The sequence below is a fragment of the Papilio polytes genome, unplaced genomic scaffold (genome assembly GCF_000836215.1).
Source record: "Papilio polytes unplaced genomic scaffold, Ppol_1.0 DF824047.1, whole genome shotgun sequence".
Taxonomy (NCBI): domain Eukaryota; kingdom Metazoa; phylum Arthropoda; class Insecta; order Lepidoptera; family Papilionidae; genus Papilio; species Papilio polytes.
In genome coordinates this window covers 6,126,213-6,138,549 of record NW_013525157.1, presented here as the reverse complement: position 1 = coordinate 6,138,549, position 12,337 = coordinate 6,126,213, and the positions used below count along the sequence as shown (strand labels likewise).

Here is a 12,337-nt window from a genome sequence, read left to right as displayed (position 1 = left end):
ACATTCCTGTCAAACATAATTTCTATCACGCAACGGCAGCGACCGAGTATCACGGTACTCAGCATGAACCTAAAAGTATTGGTGTAGCCAGCCAGATCTATGGGGATAAACCAATGAGCAAGGGGCGGAAGAAGGCTTGTAAGTTTCTATAGAAATAGAAGACATTATAGTTTCTCGCAACAGTTTGTTTTTTTAGGGGGTTTGGGAGGTCAGATGTTCCCTCCTGCCTGTCCCCTGACGATGCCTAATTCTATAAGACATAGGTAACCATATCATTGCGACCTGCTGCCAACCAAATATAAAAAAAATAATTTGAAATACTTAAATTGAAACGCTTAAATGGGAAACGAAAACTTGCATTGAAATTAATTATTAAGTAAAATCGTTAGCCACCAGGAAATTAATAAGTTAAAACTAAAACTTCTAACTAGTAAGTATTTTAATTCAATTACATGAAACTGTAATTACGTAGTTGGCAAAGCAATACAATGCTTCCACAGTATTAAAGTGAAACACGTAGCAACGATCCGGCGCTAGCTGGGCTGTAGACTAAACAATGACATCAGCTGACCTATTGCGGCCGTCATTTTTGAACAACGACGTCGCTTCAGCCAACCCCGACTCGTGTCCGACTCAAATTCCTCATGTAAACAAACATTCACTCAAATCAACTCGGCACAATACACATTACATACAAGTTCTATTATAATACGGCAATGAAATAAAACAAGATAAGGCGATTCTAAATAAAAAGTATTATGATTGTAACATTTATTGGGATGGCTCAAGAATTAAATAAGCAGCTAACGGCTTAAGGCGAACTGATTGGTGACTCGCAACTTAAACAAATCATATCTCTATGGACGGTACATATGGAGCTTAGATAAGCTCGCAGATGCGAGTCGATTAACTAATCTGCCCTTCCAATACGAATCGTGAACTGATCTACAAGTCATCAATTTTAGTCGAGTAACCCATGGCTAAAAATCATCTATTCATTTCGTAATCTATATTACAACGTCCCTAATCTACTATAACTTAGAGATTACATATTTGATTGCGTTCCGTAAGAATTGGACAAGAAAATTTAGTATTAAATTAATATGTGTAACGGAAAATACGTTAATCAAAGTCGATAACGCAAAGTTTAAAACAATAAACAGAATCGCGAAATCAAGTAAGTATGTTACAATATCTGTATAATTCTGCGAATCATAACGAGGAAGGAAAACTGGATGTTTAAGACATTATTATAATACCGATGGAAATATAAAAGAATGCGAATGTCGCAATGTTCCGTATAACTGACATATCAAAGTAAACAAGTCTTGTACATTCAATTTACGTAATATTATAACTAACATAATTAAACTTAGAAAATGTACGGCAACCCTGAGAAGTAATACACAGCAATTGATACTGTTCTCTGTATTTCTAAAGCCAAGCAAAAATATGTAACTTGGAATATACACCAAATTAGTTGTCATAAAAATATTATCTTCACCGCAGTATTTATTCTATTGACGGCACCAAGTGAAAAACAAACAACTAACGTTCCACGTCATCCACTGACACTGTGGAATTCATCAAAGCTATTTCCAAGAAGAAGGCAGAGGTGTAAGGCATGTCGGCGGGGTGCGGGGGACAGGGAGACGAGGTGAACTAACGGATGGAGTCCGTGGGAACGGCCGACACTTCCGCTCCGCTTAGCCGATCGCGACTCGACACTCTTGAGCTATTTCCTTTTCGTAGGGTGACCAAATCACTGTTACGATCACAAACGCACTTGTAATTGTACAGCGATGGTTATGACTCGTAAAATTATATGAAAAATATTTACCTGTTGCTGATTGAAAGATACTATTGATATTATCTGCTCAGTTAACACATTGAGTTCAAACGCTTCCAGAAAATATCCCCAAGTATGTATACTGTTTACATTGGATACATTCTGCTTACATACAATTATTTATTTTTTCCTATCCACCAATATTCATTAATAATCGATTTACAGTACAATAAAAATAAATAAATTAGTATTTTATTTGTAAATCGTAACATACCGAATGTTATACGATTTGTTACGAGGACGGTGAAACTAGGGATGAAAAGAAAATATCTTTTATGAAGGACATTGACTTACAATTGTAAATATTGCTTAAAAAAAGGATTTAGGTAATTTAAACGTTTTCTTTACTCATTACCCCAATTAGAATCATTGAGTTTTCAGAAGAATAGATAGCAGTGGATAGTGTCTAACGCAATACTTACGCAGAAATGTCAACAAAAATATGTGAATACATAATGAGTGCTAAATCTATCAATTACTAGCTTTCGACCGCGACTTCGTACGCTACAAAAGTAGTAGTAGCTTTTGTCTTCTTTCAGACTATCCTCTACATCTATACCAAATTTCAGATCCGTTCAGATGTTTAGGCTACGAACTCTATAAAACATCCATCCATTCATCCATCTATACATTCACATTTTTAATATCAAGTAAGATAACTATTTAACGGTGGAAAATTGACTGGCCTATCTAGAATGTCGCAGTCATGTGTTATGAGTCAACTGATTATTCTCAACATGTCAAGGAAGGATTTATTTGTAATGATTTAGATATTTGTAACAACAATGATTTGCGCATTTATGATGTGCTTGTATTTCATTATTATAATGTTACAATCTATTAAACAAATGATATTCCTATGTTACAACGATAAGCATTAAGATATCCTGCGTCACGTATACTTTGCAGGACATGTAACAACGTACATCGAGGAATTCTATAACCGTAGGTTTTCACTGACAAAATAGTTATATAGAAAATCAACACACTCTTTTCTTTGAAAGGAAACGAGGCAACGATATGACTTTTTACAGGTGTTCAGGCAGTGAAAACCTCAAATCGATTTTAAGACTTTTGACGTCAGAATTTAGCTGACTGTTTTGTTGAAAAAATTGTTAATATTCTTGGATTTAGAACATATATTTTCCTGTATATTCCGATGATTCATATAATCTTTTTATTTTTGCAATCAGTATTTTACCGATATAAGTTCCGTCAGTAGACTTGATAAATATTATCACGAATTCACGCCACACTTACGCTCAATCAACAATGAACATTACGATTTAGTTACTGTCGTAATATCTGAGTAGCAACAATATAACTATCTCGCTCTCTTGAACATATACATATTTTTATAAAAGTTACAAGTCAGTTGAAATTTACGGTACAGAAGTTTTCATACTTCTTATGATATAATAACGATAAACTACTAGGAAACGATTGAAGTGTAATTATGATTACAAATATTCCAATCATTGTTTTTTACATAAAATATCTTTAGACGTTATCTAGGAATGCATTCGATATCAGCCAAATATAATTATTTAATCCGGAATATCGGAATCGATGGTATTAATTTCCTGAGCCGATAAACATTAAATTTCGCGTCTGTAGTTTTTTTCTATTGCGCACATAAAAAATATATGTTAAGGAATATTTCTTGAATTATAAATATAATTTATTTGTGTTATGACATAGCAGTTAATTTTATTTCTATTATACTACACTAGGATCTGCCCACGACTATGTCCTTGAGGAATTAAATCTTGACAGTGGAAAAGCCCGCCTTACCATCTTCGCACTGTAGGGTTGGCACGCCCGGTGCAATACCACGATCATACAGAAGACGAATTGTTCGAGTTATCGATATCTCGGAAAGTATCGATCATAGATTTATGCAAATCACATTAAAACTTCTTAAACTAATCTTTATTTAATTAATTAGCTTACCTTTTTCAAACAAATTTGGGTTACTATTGTTTTGTAGTCAAAATGTACGAAGAAGCTACGCAGGTAAAATTATGATGGTGTTTATAGTCTTGATAGTGTAATTGATTTTTTGATGTGGGAAGGAATACTTAGATTATATTTATATATACTTAATTACATTTTGTTTTAACAAATATTAATATAATAATAATGAATAGACTTTTCCCCAACTTCACTTTATTGTCTCTGTTTTAACATGTTGAAAAGTTTCAACACTTAGGAATATTTTGTAAAATAAAATAATGTATCAATATCGGTATCTATATTATATTTATAGAATTTATCACCATATCATATTGGCAAAACTCCTTATCAGCGCATCCTTAGTTTTATCAACATCCAATAAGTATCATATATGTGGAATTAAATTAAAAATCGCACATTTAGCATGAAAATTATACTATTCTTCACGTCAAATATCTTTCTTAACCTTAAAAACTGTCTTTTAATCCTTAGATATTGTTATTTTTTTTATCTTATCACTTTAAAATTATAGGCATTGAATAGATATTTATTCTCTACATACATTCGATTACAACTGTTTTAGCATTACTGGCGCTCTTGGCTACACTGAAAATAATATGCGACAGTGGCGCCACTTTAAGTCCGGCGCCTTCAGGGTTCACCCTACCTCGCTCTAGCTTAATACCGGTACTGATGAGGATTGAAGTAGTTACATTTGATGTAATGAAACTATTCGAAATATTCATATTATATGTGTATATGTTAGTGTAAATGTTGAGTAAAATACATGTCTAAGATAATTATTATCTCGTATTGTATACGACGAGGAAACAAATCCGGGAGCCCCCTGATTCCGCGCTGTGATAAGAATACGCGGAAATTTTATTTAATTATATTTGATCAACGGAAAGTTTACTTTGAAATACATTTCCGTGATATATCGGACCGCGCACCAAATAAAAGATCATAAAAAACAAACAGATTCGAAGTAGTCATTCGACTATTTCTATAATTAAAACTAAAAAGTTATGTTTTTCTTGATTCTTGTTCTTAGAAATATCCTAACGTCATTAGTTTATCTAAAGAGAAATTAATTTTAGGAGAACGTGATTAATATTTTGTCTGGTATTTTTAAATATGGACAGAAAAATCTGGGGTCGTAAGATCATTCAACGTATCTTTTGTCAAAAAGTTGCCATTCAAAAAACGTACCATATTCCAATGATCCCATTAATTGCAACATTTTTGTGCTTTTTCCGCTTTTACAATATCATTAAATGAGTATCCTATTTACATTTAAATACATTAAAAAATCAAGTAAAGCCAAATTTTTATGTAATAAAAATTAAAAACACGTATGTAAAATCATCTTGCCCAAGCAAACATAGCAATAAAATCGTTCAAAATCATTTCGTAATCCAGTTTCTGATTTGATGGTTAATTTCTATATAATGTTGCAATTTTGACTGTCAATTTATACCCAAATCTTAATGTAGTCGTAAATAACAGGGTTCTTTAAAGTCCGTGAAAGGGATTTTGAAAATACTTGCGAATCAGAATTGATTCTCACAGTAGTTAGATTGGGAGTTCGGTACAATAGCGTCTGATGGTCTTTTTGTTGAGTCGCAGACGGCTGAGTAGGTAGGCTGGGTCCAATGACCGTTAGCAAGTCCGGCACTTAGCTCGGTCTTGCTTTTATCGGCCGGAAGCGGCGCGACGGAAGCTCGCAATCTCGGCCAATTGGCCGCGCGGTCACGCCGCTCGCGCATGCCTTCTGCGCCAGCGCCTGCGTCTGCGTCGCTTTCCTACGCCAGAATTGCTACATACACTTTTCTTCAATATTTTATAATAGTTCAAACTATCATCACATTCTTTACTTGTTTGTTGTATTTTTTGTGGCAATCGTCTTAATTATCTAACGAAGCCTAGCCTCAAGTATAATTCAGTTAAGCCTAGCCTCAAGTATAAGAATATAAGTTGATACAAGATATTCTGATGTTTACTTTAAGAATACCTAATTGTTTAGCATTCCTTTAAAAACGTATTCAATTAACCATATGAGGCCATGGTGGACATCATTTTCTTTCAACAATGCCGTACAATGGTACTCCTTCCCAGTTATTTTCCGGAAGAACAAAATATATTATTTAAGTATTAGGTATGTGATCGATACTATGCAAAATATTCGCACGGGTCTGTTTGTTTTCTTTGTTTTAAATAGATTGAGAAAAGAACTCCATCCCACGGTTATATAATAGGATTGTTTTATTTGAAAAATAAATTATCTCATGTAACTATTTCAAGTAAATTATCTGGATGAACTTATATAGAACATACGAGTACTTGAAAAATGCTTGCAATCAAAAGTGTAAAATAAGTAGGTATACCTATAGTAACTATAAAAATATTTCATGTATTATAAAGATTTCGTTACAAAGTTGTAAATGATAAATACATCTAATCACGGTGCTTGTCTAACCAATAATGAAAATAAATAGTTAATCTTGAAAGCATTACGTGTAAAACGTGCAAAAACAAGAACCAAACGGAAAAGCAACAAAAATATCGACAAAATACTGAACAAAAAGTTTCCAACACTAGTATTGAATAAAATACCTAAGTTACTTTAAGCGTAATATCCTGTTTGCGATCTAACAATAGCCGAGCGAGCTTTGAAAGGAGGAAGCTTTCAGAAGTGTTAAAGGTTAGTGGTTTAGTTGTGTAATGTTATAAAAACTCCATCTCAAATAGTTTTAAATACTTTGTAAAGTAATTTATTCACTATGTAGCTAGCAAGGTATTATAAATAAATGTAACAGGCAGATATTAGAATATGTGCATTACTTGGGGAGTGGAGAAGGGCCAGTTGCAAAGGTGACACAATCAAGAACTGACTACTGAGATGTCGGAAAATAGATTAAGCTTAAGAATATAAACCTGTTGCGACGCTACAGGAGTAAGATAAAGACAGGGAGATGATGATTTAAATCTTTGGCATATAAAAACTAGTAAAATGAACAGCTGTTACATGTAACATATTGGTATATTTGTGCACGACTGTACCCGTATGTACGCATATATTATTATACGGAAACATACTACAATTTCTCAATTAAGTTTTTGCCTCAAGCTTTTTGTTAACGTTGAAAAGAGACAAATGCAAACCATTATGATGCGTTTATACAAGAGTTGTTAAAGGTCCTTATTGAATCGATCTTGTTATTCAGCTGACATTGACCTCTAAGCGGTCATCGAGAGTTCTCTCTGCGACGATAAATATTCAACAACTTCTTAATATACATATTAATGAAATCAAAGATGGGATGACGTTTACATTTTATCAACTCTCTACCTACAGTCAATAAAAAGGTTCGTGCAAAGAATGCCTAAAGATTTTAACATTTGATTTCATTTGTTATTTCTGTAAGCACTATTAGTGATCTGATATACACAAATATTCGTAATAATAAGATTACCGGATAAGTATCGAGTATTTTAATCATGTTATAAATTATATTTAAAATATGTTATATAATGTTTCCGATATTATCGATACAACGTACCTACGTTCCGATATTTTCGTGAACGTTTTTGTAAATGCTGGTGACGTGTTAAATTCGATTGAGAAGTTCCCTTCCTAGCAACCGATTGTATGTTTTGCTTCGAAGTATGAAAGTATTTAGACTATAATTTTAAAGAACAGAGATTAGGTAAATTGTCCCTATATAGAAATTTTGTTAGTGATGACGATGATATACATATTAATAGTCCAAAAAATACAAATTTAAAATCAAATATTCATACAAGATTGAAAAATAACATGTTTCGACGTGCAAATGAGTGTACATAATACGTATGTAATATTTGTACCTACAAAGAGTCGGAATTACAGATAACGTAAAAGAACTGTTTTCCGCAATTCAGTAAAATTCGTCATCAAATGCCGGATAACGTAAGGATGACTTGATAAATATAATCGCATTAGCGCTCATATCTCAATACATATCGCAACAACGAAATATACGCCACTATCGCTTATGTAATTTAAACGATATACGTAAACTTACCTACAAGTTACTGTTATAATGAGCAAACTAAGGGCATTAAAGTAAAGACATCTTTATTTCAATAATAAAATCATAAAAGCGATCTATTTAAACAAAACTCTCAAAGATTTAGGCACTTCAACTAAAAAATATAAAACCTCTTAAGTTATTATTACAAAATGGCAGAAGTATAAAATTAATTTTCATCTTCAGTAATCGAATTATGCTTTTGTTTTTCTTGTTATAAGTAATAAGAAGATTTTTACTAATTCCACATGTAAATGTCGGTCGTCCGAAGCGTTTTAATATCGTGTGCGACTTTTATTTTTGTGCCGGGTTACTTCGTGCGTAATCAGACGGTATAACAGGTCTCGCTAGACCAATGTTCCGTGTGACCTTCAGCAATGTCCGTCGAAAAAAAAAGCCGTTGCCGTCCTCCGGTATCGATGTAATGTTGCCATTTTGAGAAAATTACAACATATGTGGTAATTCGGTGGGCGTACCGGAAATTCTTAGCACGTTATCAAATCCTACATTGTAAGGACCCTTTATTTACTTGCTTTCGCCCGCGACTCCGTCCGCGTAGAATTAAAAAAAAAACAAAAGTGAGTAGTCTATATATTCATCCAGACTATCCTCTACATCTGTACCAAATTTCATCAGAATTCGTTTAGCCGTTTTGGCTACAAAAGTCTAACATCCACCCCTCCATGCATCTAATCTTTCACAGTTCTAATATTAGTAAGAGTTAGGATTGTAAGGAATACCCTTAATTATACTTAATGTTTGTATTTTTAATATCAAGATATTCTAGAAGGATACGTTGTTACAAGTATTCCAGACCGTAGAGTGCCCATATAATTGTTTCGAATTTACCTGATATGTAGACGCCTAAGTGAAGTAATGGGACATGTTAACACTTGCATATTAAAAATTATGCCACAGAATACTTAATCTACTAGTATAATACAAAGGTAAAACCTCCAGTATTTAAAAAATCTTTCAAACATAACTTCTGTGTGTGATTAAAAAAAATTATAACGTTATAAAACCAGATAATTCGTGTTGACAATCTGTTTCCTCACAGCATTATATCGTGGAAAATATTTGTAAAACGAACAAAACACACGTGTCGAGATTCCAAACTGACATCTGGCAACACTCGACATGAGTAAAAATATCGTGTGTCCGGAAAGTCCAGAGTCATCTCGGTTTCGGAATAACACTTGCAGAACCGGTCGGGGCACGAGCGGCGACTGTGGACGACGCCAAATATCAACTTGTTTCCTTCCTTGTATTCGATTCGATCCGTACATTCGTTTTTCTACTCATGTTTTTTTACCTCACAACTCAACAATCCACATTAATATAATAATTAAAATGGTTCGCGAAATAACAAATACAAACTCCGATTAATAAAGAATCCTTAGTTGTAATTAGAATAACTAATAGTTTTTCTAGTAAACTGTTGATCTCTAATTATTATTGCTTTTCAATTACCCGGACGGCCAGTACGAGTTGACAATAGAAGATGTACTTCTCACTTTCTTGCTATCGTTTCCTAAACTCACAAAATTTAAGCAAAACCTATTGCAGTAGTAAAAACCTATTTTTCAAAGATAAATCAACAAGCTTCAACGTCGAAATGTAGAAAGGTATAAAATTGTTATCGTAGGTACCTAAATTAATTTATTTAGTCTACTACTGCATACCACGACCAATATTTTCAATGTATGTAAATAAACAGGAGACGGAAGTTTTATATAGCAAACATGCAAAATCAAATTGATTTATAGATTCACGTCCGGCAATATGGCGGCGGTTTATTTATCTTCTCTCTATCTGCTCAGTACTCACCTTCCTGGCGCCACACTTCCGCCGGAAACGGGCCTCGTCTCCGGTCTAACCCTTGCCGCTTTTCCGGCTTCCGGCTTCCTTTGAATTCGACCGAAGTTTTCTACTCCCACTTGGTTTTCATAGCCGGCCAGTGAAACTGTTTCCTATAAAGCCGAGTTTCTATACCAGACCTCTAACAACATTCCACAAAAATAAATTGTGTGACTGTTTAGAACCTTTTTATTACAATTTCTGATGTTGAAATTTTCTTCATGAATTGGATTGTTATTTATTCATACCGAAGCTTTTATAGATAACGAGCTTTTCATTGTTCGGGAGTTCTGTTCTCTTAATACTTTGTTTACGAGGTATGTTTCTGCGACGATTATGAAACGGATATGCACAACGAATATCTACCAAAACTAGACATGTAAAATACAAGTATCACGCGGCGGGTCGGGCAGTCGAGTTCTCGGACATTCGGGCAGTCGGTGCAGTCGGGGACGACGCCGGGGTTTCACAAGGCGCCCGCATACCGCCGCAGTTTCCTGAATTACTGAAACATAAAAGTGAATTTCTACATTCGCTCCACATACCTCTTTAACTTCCGACACAAACTAGAATTTTCGTTTACCACTTGTTTGTTGCGCCGGTGACGAAACTGTGTGCCAATTTTTGTTTATCATTAGAACTTGTTATTTGTTAGTGTTTACCTAATATTATTTGAATTTCCTAATTCCTTGTATCTAATGTACCGATTAGAGGATGCGTAAGATTAAACCATCTAAAAACATATGGAATATAACAGTAATAATTTGTACACATTGTCATAAATAGATGACCTACAAACATTAATAAATAATTAAATCATAGTTAATTAGTATTCACTGTTATATAATGCTCACTGGTCGTTGTACACATAAACATCGAATGATAATTTATAAAATTATCCGCACCATGCAAATTGATGATTGGAAGGTAGAAATCAAACGTAAGCGCAATAGCACCCAGAGAAGTGTTTTGCAATGCCGGGCCACGAGGATTAGTGTCAGAATTATAATGTACACATAGGAGCACAAGTTTCGCAAGCCGCGGCGAGCTAGCTCATCAGATAGCGTGGCTTCCTGTATCGCAATTTAGCCTCCCAATTTCTTCAGCGCCCGCTTACCACCTCCGCCATTTTGACTCAACCGCCTCGACTTCCTGCGTCTCTGATGCAACCTCACACTGTTGCAAGCCTCGTACCACTTTCACGCTTTTCTTGTTAACACTTCTCGTCCTCGATTCTTTGTTTCTTTAACATTTGCCGGATATTTTTTGTGACTCGAAAATTATTTTGAATTTAACATCTTATTCGGGTACGTAATATAGGTTTTAATTGGGGTAGGTACATATTTTTTAATATAAATAGTTAAAATTTACTTTTTGAGGCGAAGATTATATTTTGACGCTAATTCCAAAAAAACCAGTAAGTGAAGATTGAGATGAAGATTTTAATAATTTCAAAAATGGATTTCAATATCCTTTTCTTATTCTATAAAAAATCGCACATAATACTTCCTTAAGAATTTAATGATGTAATTAAATATGCATAAATGTGGTCAGTTCGTGCGGCGACGACGCGAGGCAGCGAGGGCGCTCCGCACAGTCCGTCTGGAATTGCGCAAACAATTAGTTGCAGCGCATCTCTCGCGGCCCAGTTCGCGGCGCCCGGGTCGCCTACGCAACTTATGTCATAGTAGTCAAAGTGCGTAACATACGTGCTCTATCGACGGCCGTATCATTACCGCTTAACTGTTTCTTCCCCTTCTAAACCGTCCGATAGCGCTCTGAATTGCGTGCGCCGGTTACGTTACAACGTTTGTAATGCAACGATTAGTTAATTATGGCATACTTAAGTTAACCTTTATCGGTGGGACGCTGGTGTCGCGGGCGGCGCAGGTGCTCGCAACCTATTTATACCGCGGTGGACATCAGTATGCAGGCACGTTGCCAATTACAGCGGAGACCTACTTTCTTACCTTCGAACTTTTACTTCCTGCGGGGCGGCCGCGCCGGCCGGTCGGTCGGTCCACGCAACGAATTACGAAAGTGGCGCGAAATGCTCGGCCGACATTCGCACAAGCCTTGCGCCACGTTCAGGAAGTGCCGTTGCGGAGGGATTACGTAGCCCGCGGCACCCCGCCCGCACCCCTCCTCCGCCTCCTTACGCAGGTGCCGTGGGACCATCCTAAATGAATCATAATTGTTATACAATTAAATGTCTCCATTACAATGTGCATTGTATGCCGGCAGGACTTGTGGCACTGTGCAATACAGCAGCGGATTTTTCTTCGTATTTTTTGCACTTATGAAAATCGTCCACTGGTTACAATTTTATCCACTGAAAATTTAGAGATCTATTTAATTACTTTTTGCGTTACTGCCTTATCAAATCTATACAAATCATTACAATGGTTAACTAATTAGGATAAGGTCTTAAAAGTGTAAGGACAGACATAAAATTGCAACCATTTACTTATACATTAAATTAATTAACGCCTACGAGGAAATGGGAAATATTAAGACATACGTTTAGCATTGAATAGTAAAGTTACGACACAGAATTTATTTAATGTGGAGGCAACATTCGCCGAAGTCGTATCTCGGA

The 12,337-nt window shown here is 35.1% G+C and overlaps 1 long non-coding RNA gene across 1 annotated transcript in view; it reads right to left on the bottom strand.

Annotated features, from left to right (window-relative positions):
* The window catches only part of LOC106100836, a 24,060-nt gene extending 12,019 nt beyond the window's left edge, over positions 1 to 12,041 (bottom strand). Inside the window, exons 1-3 of the long non-coding RNA XR_001225462.1 lie at positions 11,709 to 12,041; positions 10,105 to 10,243; positions 9,709 to 9,878 (exon numbers count right to left, since the gene is read on the bottom strand). This is a non-coding gene — a long non-coding RNA (uncharacterized LOC106100836). The remainder of the gene's footprint in view (positions 1 to 9,708; positions 9,879 to 10,104; positions 10,244 to 11,708) is intronic.
* Between the last annotated feature and the right edge of the window lie 296 nt (positions 12,042 to 12,337).